The sequence below is a fragment of the Polypterus senegalus genome, chromosome 4, assembly GCF_016835505.1.
Source record: "Polypterus senegalus isolate Bchr_013 chromosome 4, ASM1683550v1, whole genome shotgun sequence".
Classification (NCBI taxonomy): domain Eukaryota; kingdom Metazoa; phylum Chordata; class Cladistia; order Polypteriformes; family Polypteridae; genus Polypterus; species Polypterus senegalus.
The window spans coordinates 153,799,046-153,814,110 of record NC_053157.1 but is presented as its reverse complement, the minus strand read 5'-3'; the positions used below and the strand labels follow the sequence as shown (position 1 = coordinate 153,814,110).

Genomic DNA, 15,065 nt, shown 5'->3' with positions numbered 1-15,065 from the left:
TCTTGTGCCGTTACAAAGTTTCGGTGGTTGTAAGTTTCTGCTTCCTTGGCGAAGGTCGTAAACGAAAGAAGACACCGCAGTGAACACAGAAGAGAACCCATGGATTAAATAAAACCTACACAATAACTGTAACAATCGTAACAAATGAACAATAAAATAGAAGAGAACCCGTGAATTAAATAAAAAGGTTGCTTCGTTGGTGAAGCAAGGAAAAAGGACTTTCTTATATGTCGTTCGTTTTTAAAACAGTGCAGAAGCTGTGAGAAAGCTGCTTCCTTAGCGAAGCTCGTAAACGAAAGAAGACACCGCAGTGAACACAGAAGAGAACCTGTGGATTAAATAAAACCTACACAATAACTATAAAAATCGTAATAAATGAACAATGAAACAGCGGAGAACCCGTGGATTAAATAAAAATATCGTTCGTTTATAAAACAGTGCAGAAGCTCTGAGAAAGCTGCTTCCTTCGCAAAGTAAGGAAACAACTGAAGAGACGGCAGGGACATGGTAAGTGTTCGGCAAGGCAGCTGAAGCGCTGCATTATGGGATCTGTAGTTTATTGTGTTACCAGTGCTTCATATCCCCGGGCCATTAATAACAATAATACAGTATATAAAATGATCTCGCGGGCGGATATAATTACACGCCGGGCCGGATGTTGCCTGCGGGCCTTGAGTTTGACACATATGGAGTAAATAGAACTTGAAAAGATATATTTTTTCGTACATCGAGCCCGCGTGCTATTGTGGTTTTGCCTGCATGCCTCAATAAGTCATCCTCCCCTCGCTCTTACTTTTTTACCGTTCATTTAATGAATACACTGAGTATGGCTTTACCAAAACAATCATTGATGGCGAATAAAGTATCCATTATTCGAGTATGTACATCGGAATATATACTGTATATACATATATATATACCCGCATATCGCAGCGGAGACGTAGTGTGTTAAAGAAGCTATGAAAAAGAAAAGGGAACATTTTAAAATAACGTAACATGACTGTCAATATACAGTAATTGTTTTGTGAGTTTTACTGAGTGTTGCTGTCATCAAGGATTTGATTATCATTATTTCTTTCAATCAGGTTCGTATTTGTAGGATGTGTTGTATTCAAGTTACATTCCGTGTTTGTCAATCGTTGTAAAGATGACAGGTTTCATTCATCGATTTGTTTCTTACTGCATCAATAAACAGCTCGTCTTCTTCTTTATCTGAGACCCGACACACTGCATGCACGGGTTTTTTTTACACTGTCTTCCTTTAGCGGGACATTGACTTTTTCCACCTTGTGCTTTGTTTCCACAGTAGCTGCATTTATGAATATGCTTGTCAGACACTTCATATTTTTTTGCTGCCTTTTCAATTGTGTAATTCGTTTTTTGTTCAGCGCTCTTTGGAACTGTTGCTTTTTCTCTGTGCACTGCGTCAGTTCACGTGAGCCGCTCGGTGTACATGCATCGAAGTTTCCCAGCTGTGCTGGTGCCATGTCGTGCTATGTCCATGGCTGTATCTAATGTTACCGAAGTCCCGGCACTTAAAACTTTCTCTCGCAGTTTCGCTGAGTTTGTGCCAAACACCACCCTGACCATCTCATCTTCCTCTGCATAATCACAGTCCTTCACCCGTGAATATTTACCCATGGCAGTTTGCTATTGGATTGCCGCTGACGGACGGCCTTAAATGGGTAGGCACTAAATTACAAACGCCAGCGGCAGCCTGTCTATGAACTTAATTTAAAGTTTAGGTTTACATCGCTTTGTTTCCGAAGTAGCAGAACTCATGAATATGGTTGTATATGTCACTCGCTCGCTTCTTATTGTTTCACTGCCTTCTCAATTATATAATGCATGTTTTCTTCAGCGCTTTTTGGGCCTCATCCTTGTTTTCTACACACTGCGTGATTATGTGGAAGGCGTGATGATGTCACACGAAACTCCGCCCCCACGGGTTTCAAGCTCATCTCCATTACAGTAAATGGAGAAAAACAGCTTCCAGTTATGACCATTACGCGTAGAATTTCGAAATGAAACCTGCCCAACTTTTGTAAGGAAGCTGTAAGGAATAACCCTACCAAATTTCAGCCTTCTACCTACACGGGAAGTTGGAGAATTAGTGATGAGTCAGTCAGTCAGTGAGTGAGTCAGTGAGGGCTTTGCCGTTTATTAGTATAGATAAATAATATGATGTAAAGCCAGGCAAAGGATGACCTGTCGGGCTGTGGTCAACACATTTCCACATTGTTACTGAGCTTGAGCCGATATACAGGAAACTGAAGAGTCATCGTTGCCTAACTGCTACACAATTGAGTACTATGAAGGCAATAGAGGGAGTGGGAGAGTAAGAGGAGAAGTAAGATGCAGAAGAAGCAGTGTAAGAATAAGAACTCATTGAAATCTTAGCTTTTTATATATGGAGAAAATGTAATGACATGAATTTAATATGGTCTGTCTGCTGACCACTGTTTGTCATCTTGTATGAACACCAAAGGTATGCAGTTTAAGAAGCATTTAGTGATTGTCGACTGGGTTAGGGACAATGGAAAATATAAAAGAGTTAGCATGCTATTTTGGTAAAAATGGGATTCTGGAATCTTTTCAGTGGTGAGATTCAAGTGCCGGGTGTGCAGTTTGCATGGTTTCCCTGTGTGGGTTTTCTCCAGGTTCTCTGGTTTACTCTCATAGTCCACAGACATGCAGGTTAGTTGGATTGTTGATGCTAAATTGTTCCCCCTGGGAATGGTTGATGCCCCATTGAAGAATTGTTCCTTGTTCCCAGTACTTGTGTGGATAGCCTTCAGCTTCTCCTTAACCCTGTTCTGGATATGCAGGGTTAGAAGAAGGACTGATTTCAGGAAACACTTGTAAATGAATGATGTATCTTAAGATTATATTTATGAGGTATGGATGGCGGCAGAGCAGATGGTAAACCTGTAGATGTGACCAGAGAGACAGAGTGCATGAGAGTGAAGGCTAGAATAAAGCAACATATTGTGATATTGTATTTACTCTTAAATTTGGGGGAAAATTGTATTTGCTTACAATCTTATTAACAAAAATGAAAAGCCAATGTGTTAGTCAAATAGGCATGTAGCATGCAAGAATTGAAACTGAGCCTCCAAATTAAACTATACTCCTTTTCCACTACACTATTTTAAGTGATTTAGTTGTCAGTTTATGCTATGAGTGTAACCATTGAAGAAGTTAAAATCATGCAGAAGAGGATGAAATTAGGTTCTATTAATATTATTTCTTGATGAACTGGTGACACATTGTTTTCTAATTTATGACAAATAATGTTGTAAACTTTTCTAACCCAGCCACAGGGGATGCACAAACCAGTGTGTTTCTTTGTGCCAGTTACAAGCCTGGATAAATGGGAAGGGTTACGTCAGGAAGAGCATCCGGTGTAAAATTTTGCCAAATCAATATGCGGACAAAATTACAAATTTCCATTCCGGATCGGTCGAGCTCCGGGTTAACAACGACTGCCACCAGTACTGTTAGCCAACAGGGTGCTGGCGGAAATTGGGCTACTGTTGGCCAAAGAAGAAGAAGGAGAAGAAGAGGGTGAGACGTGTCCGGAGGCAGGAGAATAGGAGGAAAGTGGAACTGAGGGTAGGAGCTTTGAATGTTGGCAGTATGACTGGTAAGGGGAGAGAGTTAGCAGATATGATGGAGAGAAGGAAGGTTGATATATTGTGCGTGCAATAGACTAAATGGAAGGGGAGTAAGGCCAGGTGGATTGGAGGTAGATTCAAATTGTTCTATCATGGTATGGATGGGAGGAGAAATGCGGTAGGAGTTATTCTGAAGGAACAGTATGTCAAGAGTGTTTTGGAGGTGAAAAGAGTGTCAGACAGAGTAATGATTATGAAGCTGGAAATTGGAGGTGTGATGATGAATGTTGTTAGTGCACATGCACCGCAAGTTGGGTGTGCAATGGGTGAGAAAGAAGATTTTTGGAGTGATTTGGATGGTGATGAACAGCGTACCCAAGGGACAGAAAGTGGTGATTGGAGTGGATTGCAATGGCCATGTTGGTGAATGGAACAGTGGAGACGAGGAGGTGATGGGTAGGTATGGTGTCAAGGAGAAGAATGAAGAAGGTCAGAGGATAGTGGATTTTGCCAAAAGGATGGACATGGTTGTGGTGAATGTGTATTTTAAGAAGAAGGAGGAACATAGGGTTACGTACAAGAGTGGAGGAAGATGCGCACAGGTAGATTACATCCTATGCAGAAGAGTTTATCTGAAGAAGATTGAAGACTGCAAAGTGGTGGCAGGGGAAATTGTAGTTAAGCAGCATAGGATGGTGGTCTGTAGGATGAGATCAAGAAGAGGAAGAGAGTGAGGGCAGAGCCAAGGATCAAATGGTGGAAGTTGAAAAAGGAAGAATGCAATGTTGAGTTTAGGGAGGAGGTGAGACAGGCACTGAGTGGCAGTGAACAGTTACCAGACAGCTGGGAAACTACAGCAGATATAGTAAGGGTGACAGCAAGAAGGGTGCTTGGCGTGACATCTGGAAAGAGGAAGGAGGAAAAGGAAACCTGGTGGTGGAATGAGGAAATACAGGAGAGTATACAGAGGAAGAGGATGGCAAAGAACAAGTGGGATAGTCAGAGAAATACAGAAAGTAGACAAGAGTACAAGAAGATAAGGTACAAGGCGAAGGCTACAGAAAAGGCGTATAATGAGTTGTATGACAGGTTGGACAATAAGGAGGGAGAAAAGGACCTGTACCGATTGGCTAGACAGAGGGACTGAGCTGGGAAAGATGTGTAGCAGGTTAGGGTGTTAAAGGATAAAGATGGTACTCACAAGTGAGGAGAGTGTGTTGAGCAGATGGAAAGAGTACTTTGAGAGGCTAATGAATGAAGATGAAGGATGAAAAATGGAAAGGCTGTTGGTCCAGATGACATACCTATGGAAGCATGGAGGTGTTTAGGAGAGATGGCAGTGCCGTTTTTAACCAGATTGTTTAATGAAATCTTGGAAAGTGAGAGGATGACTGAGGAGTGGAGAAGAAGTGTACTGGTGCCGATATTTAAGAATAATGGGGATGTGCAGGACTGCAGTAACTACAGGGAAATAAAATTGATGAGCCACAGCATGAAGTTATGGGAAAGAGTAGTGGAAGCTAGGTTAAGAAGTGAGGTGATGATTAGTGAGCAGCAGTATGGTTTCATGCCAAGAAAGAGCACCACAGATGCAATGTTTGCTCTGAGGATGTTGATGGAGAAGTTTAGAGAAGGCCAGAAGGAGTTGCATTGTGACTTTGTGGACCTGGAGAAAGCATATGAAGGGGTGCCTCGAGAGGAGCTGTGATATTGTATGAGGAAGTTGTGAGTAGCAGAGAAGTACGTAAGAGTTGTACAGGATATGTACGAGGGAAGTGTGACAGTAGTGAGGTCTGCGGTAGGAGTGACGGATGCATTCAAGTTGGAGGTGGGATTACATCAGAGGTCGGCTCTGAGCCCTTTCTTATTTGCAATGGTGATGGACAGGTTGACAGACGAGATTAGACAGGAGTCCCTGTGGACTATGATGTTTGCTGATGACATTGTGATCTGTAGTGATAGTAGGGAGCAGGTTGAGGAGACCCTGGAGGGGTAGAGATATGCTCTAGAGAGGATAGGAATGAAGGTCAGTAGGAACAAGATGGAATACATGTGTATAAATGAGAGGGAGGTCAGTGGAATGGTGAGGATGCAGGGAGTAGAGTTGGCGAAGGTAGATGAGTTTAAATACTTGGAATCAACAGTACAGAGTAATAGGGATTGTGGAAGAGAGGTGAAAAAGAGTGCAGGCAGGGTGGAATGGGTGGAAAAGAGTGTCGGGAGTAATTTGTCACAGACGGGTATCAGCAAGAGTGAAAGGGAAGGTCTACAGGACGGTAGTGAGACCAGCTATGTTATATGGGTTGGAGACAGTGGCACTGACCAGAAAGCAGGAGGGAGAGCTGGAGGTGGCAGAGTTAAAGATGCTAAGATTTGCATTGGGCGTGACGAGGATGAACAGGAATAGAAATGAGTACATTAGAGGGTCAGCTCAAGTTAGACGGTTGGGAGACAAAGTCAGAAAAGGCGAGATTGCATTGGTTTGGACATGTGCAGAGGAGAGATGCTGGGTATATTGGGAGAAGGATGCTAAGGATAGAGCTGCCAGGGAAGAGGAAAAGAGGAAGGCCTAAGCGAAGGTTTATAGATGTGGTTAGAGAGGACATGCAGGTGATGGGTGTAACAGAACAAGATTCAGAGAACAGAAAGATATGGAAGAAAATGATCTGCTGTGGCGACCCCTAACAGGAGCAGCAGAAAGAAGAAGAAGAATGTTGTAAAATTTCCAAGTTTTACTTTAATACAACATGGATCCTATTAGCTTGACTCTTAAAGTCACAGATTCTTAACCTGCACATATCGCACTCTACTCTGCTTTTTGTACTTTGAGAGATGCTGGGGATGGTTTGTTCTTGTAGCTTCTCACTGTGACTTGTGCACCCATAGATGTTGATTGCCTAAGCTATTTGTGAGGGAAAGGATAACACTTTTTGTGTGTGGAACTGATTAAATGTTGACTGGTAAACAAGGCTGATTCAAGAGAGACCTAGCAGCTAAATGTGTTTATTGAAATCCTGACAAGAAGTGACATGGAGTAATAAGAAATATATAGAAATTTTCTTTGTTTTTTTTTTATTTGTATTTTTAAAGAAAAAGTTAAAGGTCACTGATAGGAATTGAACTCAGACTTGTTGGTTGAAAAACTTGCATGCTATCCACTACACTACCACTAAAACAGGGATGTCCCAATTTCTCAGTTAATACTGTACAATTCATTGTCGGGCAACCGGTGTGCCGCGCTGTTTTCTAGGGGCGCCGCGAAAACTTTTGTAAAATATTAAAATTGCTAGTGTTTTTGAACTTTTGATTAATTAAAAAGATAATGTTTAAAAAAATATATTTTATGTTGGAAAAACAGATAACGGAACACTTACGGAAATGAAGTCTAAGAAACGCGAGAGACTTCAAATGATCGATAAGGAAAAGCGCGTCTGTCTGAAAAACAATCTCTACGTTCACATTAATTAAATTTAAGATTCATCATTTGATTCCTTTATTAATAAAATGTCTTTCAAACTTGTAAAATTAACTGTTTTTATTGGCGATTGTCCATAGATTGTGTCGTCACGACTTTATTTATGGGCAGCACCTCAGGTGCGCCGCGAAAGAAAATTTTTGGACTTAGTGCGCCGCAACTCGAAAAAGGTTGCCTTTCACTGCTGTACATCAAGCTGTATTTTTAACAAAGATCAAGAAATTGAGGTGAAGATAATTATGTAACTGTTACTGTTGTGAAACAGGGGAGGCCTGTATGTGACTGTCACGAATTAGTATGGTGTGATCTAAACCATAAAAAAAAAACACATCATGTTGTGGTGTAGTGGTTAGCCTATCTGCCCTTAAGTTAAAAATTATATGTTCAAATCATGACCATTATATGTACATTTTTTCAACTTAAAAGTTATGAGTAATTGTGGTTAACTGTGTTTGCAGAGGTGTGTTTGGTCCATTGGCACATTGAATTTTGAATAGTGAATGAGGTGTTTCTGCAAATTACTGAGGTGGGGTGAAATTGAAATTTAAGCTGTTTGACTGATGTGTGTAGAGTTCACCTAATTTGCCAACTTGCGGAGACCATGAGATTGTGTTTTGGATTGCAGGGAGGCAGTAGCTCAATGTGATGTGTTAACATGAAAAAATTGATTTTTGGTGACAGAGCACGGGTTTATTGAACTGCAGACAGACCATTATATTTAGAGTGCGTGAGAGGAAAGGCTTTAAAAAAGCAACAAATTGTGATATTGCATTTACTGCTGAATTTGGGTGGAAAAATCTTATTTCCTTACTATCTTTTTAAGAAAAATGAAAAACTGTTGTGTTGGTCAAATATGCATGTAGGATGCAAGAATTGAAGCTAACTAAGCCTCCAAATTAATAACTGTGCTACCTTTCCACTATGCTGTTTTAAATGGTTTTGTTGTCAGTTTCACGTTGTGAAATTAACTGTTGAAGAAGTTAAATTCATTCACATGAGGATGGAATATATTATAATAATATTATTTCTTTATCAACTTCTGAAACATTGTCTTCTAATTTATGACATTTAAATACAGTTGTAAACTTTTCCAAGCTGTATTGTAATACAACATGGATTCCATCGGCTTGACACTTACCGTCATGGGTGCTTAATCTGAACATATTGTACTATCCTCTGCTTTTTGAACTTTGAGAGATGCTAGTGATGATATGTTATTGTGGCTTCTCACTGTGAATATTTTGAATGTACCCATATATGTGGATTGCCTAAACCTTTATTGAAGTAATGAAAAACACTTTGTGTGACTGGAAAAGAATGATAATTCAAATGAGACACAGAAAACCTGAAAAGGAGTGTCATGGAGTAATGAGAAATATAGAATTATTTTTTATGCAATTTTATTAAAGAAATAGATGTTAATCATATGTGGGAATTGAACTCAGACTTATAGGTTGATAGACTTACATGCTATCCACTACACTATCATCAAGTAGGTTGATAAACTTACATGTTATCCACTACATTATCATCAAAATGTATTAGCAGCTCTGTCTCAGTTGATATTGTACATCATACTGCATTTTCTGAACAGAGATCAGTAGATTGAGGTGGAAAGTAATTATGTAGCTTTACCTGATATGTAGAATGAGTTCTTAAACTCACTTTTACTCTGTTTGGGAGGTAGGGGAGGCCAGTCTGTGATTATCAAGAACTAGTAAGGTACAATCTATTTCTGAAAATATCAGCACCAATTTGTGGTGTAGTGGTTAGCATGTCTGCCCTTAAATTAAAAATGATGGGTTCAAATCATGTCCATAGGCATAAATATTTTCTTAATGAAACATTTGTCATTGTCTGTATTATATGTTGGTGATGCCATATTTTCTCAGTCATTGACTATTGTTATTTGGGGAGCAGCTACAAGGTATCAGCATGAAAATATCATTTTAATTTGCTGGGCACTAAGTAAATTAAGGGCCATTAGTGAGAACAAAAGGATTCTGATGCCACTTGGCGTGGGCTTGGCAGTTATAATACTGGAAAAATGTGTTGTGTTTCTAGTGTTAAACAGATACAATTGCACAGCTCAGTAATTAATTGTATTCAAGCTCATTATTCATTTTATAACAGTATATATAGGTTTTGCTTTTTCAGTAGTATGATATAGAAAATATGAACTATTTTATAATTGAAGATCTGCTTGTAAATTTGAAATTCTCATTATAAAGAATAGGCAAGTATGGTCTGGTAACTAACTTTAAATGTAATTACTTGAAGCAATACATTGCCAGGTCAGCTTATAAGCGATTCTATGTAAAAGGCATACCTCCAAATTTCTATTAGTGGTATGATAAAACGTTATATAGGCTTCCTAAACATCATGGATGCAGTAGACTGCACTTGTGGGAATTATGTCACTGCCAAGCTCAACAAAGACTGACTATATAAAAACCAAATCCTTATGTAGAAGCAATGCATGGGTGGGTCTTTTTGAATGATGATGTCATTTGTGGTCATTTAAATGGTGTAATCATCCATTGTAATGAGGGCAGATCCCTTCAGCAGAAGTGACACCGGGGAAATATTCTACTGGCAAAAAACTACAACATTGTTTTTGGTTGGTAAAGGTGCAATATGTCGTTGCCTATAAATGTATAGTGTAGTCTATTTGGGGGCAAGTGGAGACCATTCTGTGATTGATAAAAAGGTTTGTTGTAATGGTTAGCATACCTGCCCTTAATGTAATGGTAATGGGTTCAATTCCCAGCCATAATTTAAAATAAAAATTATGTTTATGAGATATTTGTTATTGCTCATATGGTCATATTCTATCAGGTATTGCCTATTGTTATTTGTAGGGCAGGTATGTGATATCAGTATGAAAATATTATTGTAATCTTTTGGGCACTAGGTAACTCAACAGTATATTTTCATCACATTGATTTTAAACAGATTGGGTGTGATCCTGGATTATTATCAAACTGTGAAATGTAAACTGTAAAACTGAATGTATGTTTTGATATGTGGTGTGCTTCTGTACAAATGCTATTAAAATACTTATACTTAATGGAGAAATACTGAAAAATCATATGGGTTTGGCACACCAGGACAGGAGGTATAGAGGGAAAGGATCATTGTTTCTAAATGATTCATACAATCTCATTCCACAGGTTCAAATCCAGGAGCAGTCAATTCCTGAGGCATGGAGGAGCAGTAGCAAGTAGAGACAAGAGATACACAACATAGACATGTGCAACTATGTAAGTTTACATTGGGCAGCAGACATTCATGTTTGCTTGCTGGAACACCCAGCCTTCTTTGTTTTACTCTTTCCACCATTTTCTTCTTTTCTGAGCCTCATTAAGGAGTTCCTTCCCTCATAGCATTGAAAGGTCTGTGATCTGAATCCACTTCAGCAGGTGGCCCTCCTTCAAGCAATGGAGGACGCTTGTGAACACATAAGTGCTGAGGATTGCTGGGATGGATAAAGCATTGCAGGAGGTTTTATGAAATCGCATGAGGAAATATACTTTGTGATGTAGCGGAAATTCTGTGTCCAAATTAACACGAATGGTTGCATGACTTTTAACTAAACTGCATTTTCTTTTTATGTAAAATTATAAACGTATTTTACTTTATTTGCTGTCTATGTCTGCATTGGTGTAGTTGTTTGTTCAACTGTTTGTTTGGATGTTGCTGTTTTTCTCAGTTGACTACAGACTGGTACTACATATTAGCACCCAATTTTCCTAACCCATAGCTCAGTGCTCTGTTTCCTAAGCCAGTGGTACAAAAGCCTTAACATACTGTATATTCTATACTTTGCTGTCATTACAAATTCGTAAACTACCTTTTGTACAACACTTTACACAGTGTTCAATCTGTAAGCGCAAATTCCTTAATGTACTCTTATAGCATCTTTTTCTTATGCTAAGTTAGAAAAAGCAGCGTTACCCAGAGTTCCACAGAACAAACAATAAGCAGCTTTTCTCTACACCTCTCTACCAGTGACATTCAAAGTAAAAATGACATTTTATTTGCAGTAAGAGGCATGAGAGTAAAGTAAAAAATAATTGACAGTAAGGTGGTGGCAGATTGAATTGAACCCATGACCTTCAGACTTACAATGAACATGTCTAGACATTTGTTTTATTGTACCCACAAGGCTACTGGTACCGGTACCACTACCCTGCTCTACACAATCAACTGTACCTTTAGATTCAAAATGGATGAATTAGACCCCCATATATATATACATGTATATAAAGGAAACTGAAGAGGCTTCTGTGCTTACCTGTTACACAATGGAGCACCATGAAGGCAACTGAGGGAGTAGGAGAGGAAGAGAGAGGATAGAGCCAGAGGAAGGGTTCATTCAAATCACTGTTTGGCAATTTCTATGGGTGCAAGAGGTGTCAAGTTTAGGAAGCACTTAGTGAGTGCCGATCTGGTTGGGGACTATGAATATTATGAAAGAGGGTGCATGCTATTTTGGTAACAATGGGATTTTAGAATCCTTTCAGTGTCAAAAGTCATGTGCTACATGCACCCTTTCAAGAGGTTGTATGTTTTCTGGTGTGTGTTTTCTCCACAGTCTCAGGTTTCCTCTCTCAGTCCACAGACATGCAGATTAGTTGGATTGTTGAGGTTAAATTGTCCCTTGATATGTGTATTCTTCCTGGGAATGGCTGATGCCCTTCCAAGGGATTGTTCCTTGTTCCTTGTTGTTGTGGGGATAGACTGCAGCTTCTCTGTAACCCAGTTCTGGATAAGCAAGGTTAGAAGAATGATTTATTTCAGGCAACCCTTGTAAATGAAAGATTTATCCTAAGATTACGAGCATAAGGTATGGATGGGGACAGAACAGGAGGTCATTCAACTTGAGACAGACCATATATTTCTATAAGTAACTGGAGAGAGAGAGTGTATTAGAGCAAAGTCTAGAAAAAAGCAACAAATTGATATTGCATTTACTGTTGAATTTGGGTGGAAAAATTTCATTTCCTTACTATCTTTTTAATAAAAATTAAAAACGATTTTGTTGGTCAAATATGCATGTAGCATGCAAGAATTGAACCCAAGCTCCCAAATTACTAACCATGTTACCTTACTACTATGCTATTTTAATTGTTTTAGTTGTCATTTTTATGCAATTACAGTAACCATTGAAATCATACACAGGAGGATGGAATTGGGTTAGCTTAATATTATTGCATGAGGAACTGTTAAAACATTGTCTTCAGATTTATAACAAAGTTATAAAATATTCCAAGTTGTCTTTTATTGGAACGTGGTTTCCAGCAGCTTCACAGTTATAGTGATGGGTGCTTAATCTGAACATTTTGCACTCACATCTACTTTTTGAACTATGATAGATGCTAGTGATGATTTATTTTTGTGGCTTCTCATAGTGAATATCATGAATGTAAGCTTTTAGTGAGGTAATGAAAAACATGTTTTGCTTGTGGAATTGATTGTGCTTCGATTGGAAAATGAGGCAGATGCAACTAAATGAGTTCTATCAAAAACCTGACAAGAAGTGGCATTTAGTTTTGACAAATTAAGCGAATGTTGTGATTTTTCTTTTTTTTTTATTATTAACAAAAAGTGTGGGTCACAGCAGCAACGTTTGTTGTAGTGGTTAGCATTTTTGCCCTTATTCTATTCACTAGACTACTACTGAAACAGGTCAGGACCTTTTTTTTTGGTTGATACTGTACCATATACTGTATGATTTGAACAAAGATCAAGAGCTGCGGTAAAAAGTATATTGTAAGTCTACGTCATATGTGCAGTGAGTTATTAAACTAACTTTAACTGTGTTTGAGAGGCAGGTGGAAGTCAGTATATAATGCACAGTAAGCAGAGGTGGGTAGTAACGAGTTACATTTACTCCGTTACATTTACTTGAGTAACTTTTAAAAAAAATTGTACTTCTACGAGTAGTTTTACTGCACCATACTTTTTACTTTTACTTGAGTACATTTGTGAAGAAGAAATGCTACTCTTACTCCACTACATTGGGCAACGCTCGACTCGTTACTTTTTTCCATTTACACATTTTATACGCTTTATTTTAGTCAGAGAGAAGTTGTCAGTGGATCTACTGAATGACTGTTTTACCAATCAGACATAGCAACAATAGTCACATGACTCTGTTTCACTAATTAGACGTAGTCATGCAGTCACATGACCACAAAGAAAATCCCTGCGTCTGCAGCCTGTGAGAGACTTTTTAGTCACACAGGGCTCCCAATCACTGCTAAACGGTCACAGCTTCACTGCAGGAACCTTGAGAGCCAACTCCTACTGAAGCTTAAACATCACTTCACTGAATGAAGAACAAGCACGTTTTAACCAAACAGGCACAGACACAGACAGTCATGGTAAAGTGAGACTTGTACGTGCACAAGCTGCCTTGTTCTAATGTTATTTTCGATCAGCTGTGCTATTTGGAGGGCAAGTGAATATGCAGTATTATACTGTCAGTGTACGGTACTGTATATCTTGTCACTGTAAATAGTTTGCACTGTTCAAACATACATGTTACCTTCTGTAGGTATTGGCTTCAAAAGCTTTGTTTTGAAAAACTGAGATTTGGAATTTTGTGTTATTTGTGCATCTTTATTTTGTAAAGATGTTATTTATTTTTACTCATTTTTTTATTTTGTTATTTGGAAATAGCAGAATTTGCACATTATTTTATATTTTTGTCTGTCTTATTACATTTCTAAAAAATAAATCATTTATTATGATCAAACAGTTACTCAGTTCTTGAGTAGTCTTTTCACCAAATACTTTTTTTACTCTTACTTGAGTAATTTTTGGATGACTACTTTTTACTTCTACTTGAGTAATATTATTTTGAAGTAATGCTACTCTTACTTGAGTACATTTTTTGGCTATTCTACCCACCCCTGACAGTAAGTAATAAGGTTGTGATTTACTTTAAAAAAAAAGCCTTGAAAAATTGGTGTAGTGGTTAGCATGTTTGCCATTGAATGAAAATGTTTTGGGTTCAAATCTTTCCCATGAGGCATGAATTTCCTTCTGTTGTTATATGTTTATAATTTCCTATGTTATATGTGGGTTGTGACATAATTGATCAGGTATCATATATTCTTGTTTAGGAAGGCAAAAGGATATAAAGAGATAGATAAAGATAAGATAAAGTAAATTAATTAAAATTTTTTTCACTTTGAAATTGACAAAGATGTGAATGTTTAAATTGTACCTTACAAACGTTAAATATGATGTGTCCATTATTGCATGGTGTGCAGTCGGAGAAATGGCTATAAACTGTATTTTAAGGACAAATACCGTAAATTTAGTTGGGTGTTCCACACCAAGAGAGAGATGGTGTAGAGGTCAGTACCAGATGTGTTTCAAGAATCATATGTTGTCATTCCACAGGTTCATTTCCAGGAGGATGCAATTACTGATGTGTGCAGGAGTCAGTTCAGCATGGCAGAAGGAGCGGACCAAGGTAAGGGGTCTTGAGTTGCTCCGGACTAGAGACACACAGGGTATCCAGCAGACTCAACTCCTCCTCGAGAGGAGCTCTGATCGTTAAATGAGGGGGTCAACTTTGTGGATGTGGTGACACACCACCTCAGTCCAACTCAATTTGTCTGTCCACACAGAGTGCCACCTCCTAAGCAGTGGCTGAACGAGCGCCGGCTGTTCAAGAATTGCTTTCTTTACTGGGCTGGGCTCGTCCACCAACTGCATGAGGTAATAATACAAGTTAGGCCAAACCAGATTGCTCTGAGCCTTCGTTCCAAACTGATGGACCTCACCATCCCCCGACAACTTGTACTCCAGCCGCGACAGATGGATGGTAAGACCTACCAAGATAAGAGAGTCCATTCCTAGTAATAAGGGCATTGACAGGTGGTCATCTTCCAGGATGGAAACTTCTGTCTCCCAGTACATCTCATGTAAGCAGAGCCTCATAGGAACCCTGCCCT

At 38.9% G+C, this 15,065-nt stretch overlaps 1 long non-coding RNA gene across 1 annotated transcript in view; it reads left to right on the top strand.

Moving 5' to 3' along the window:
• The first annotated feature begins 430 nt into the window (after window positions 1-430).
• Window positions 431-15,065, top strand: part of LOC120528624 — a 95,217-nt gene continuing 80,582 nt past the window's right edge. Inside the window, exons 1-3 of the long non-coding RNA XR_005633566.1 lie at window positions 431-507; window positions 10,266-10,355; window positions 14,509-14,581. This is a non-coding gene — a long non-coding RNA (uncharacterized LOC120528624). The remainder of the gene's footprint in view (window positions 508-10,265; window positions 10,356-14,508; window positions 14,582-15,065) is intronic.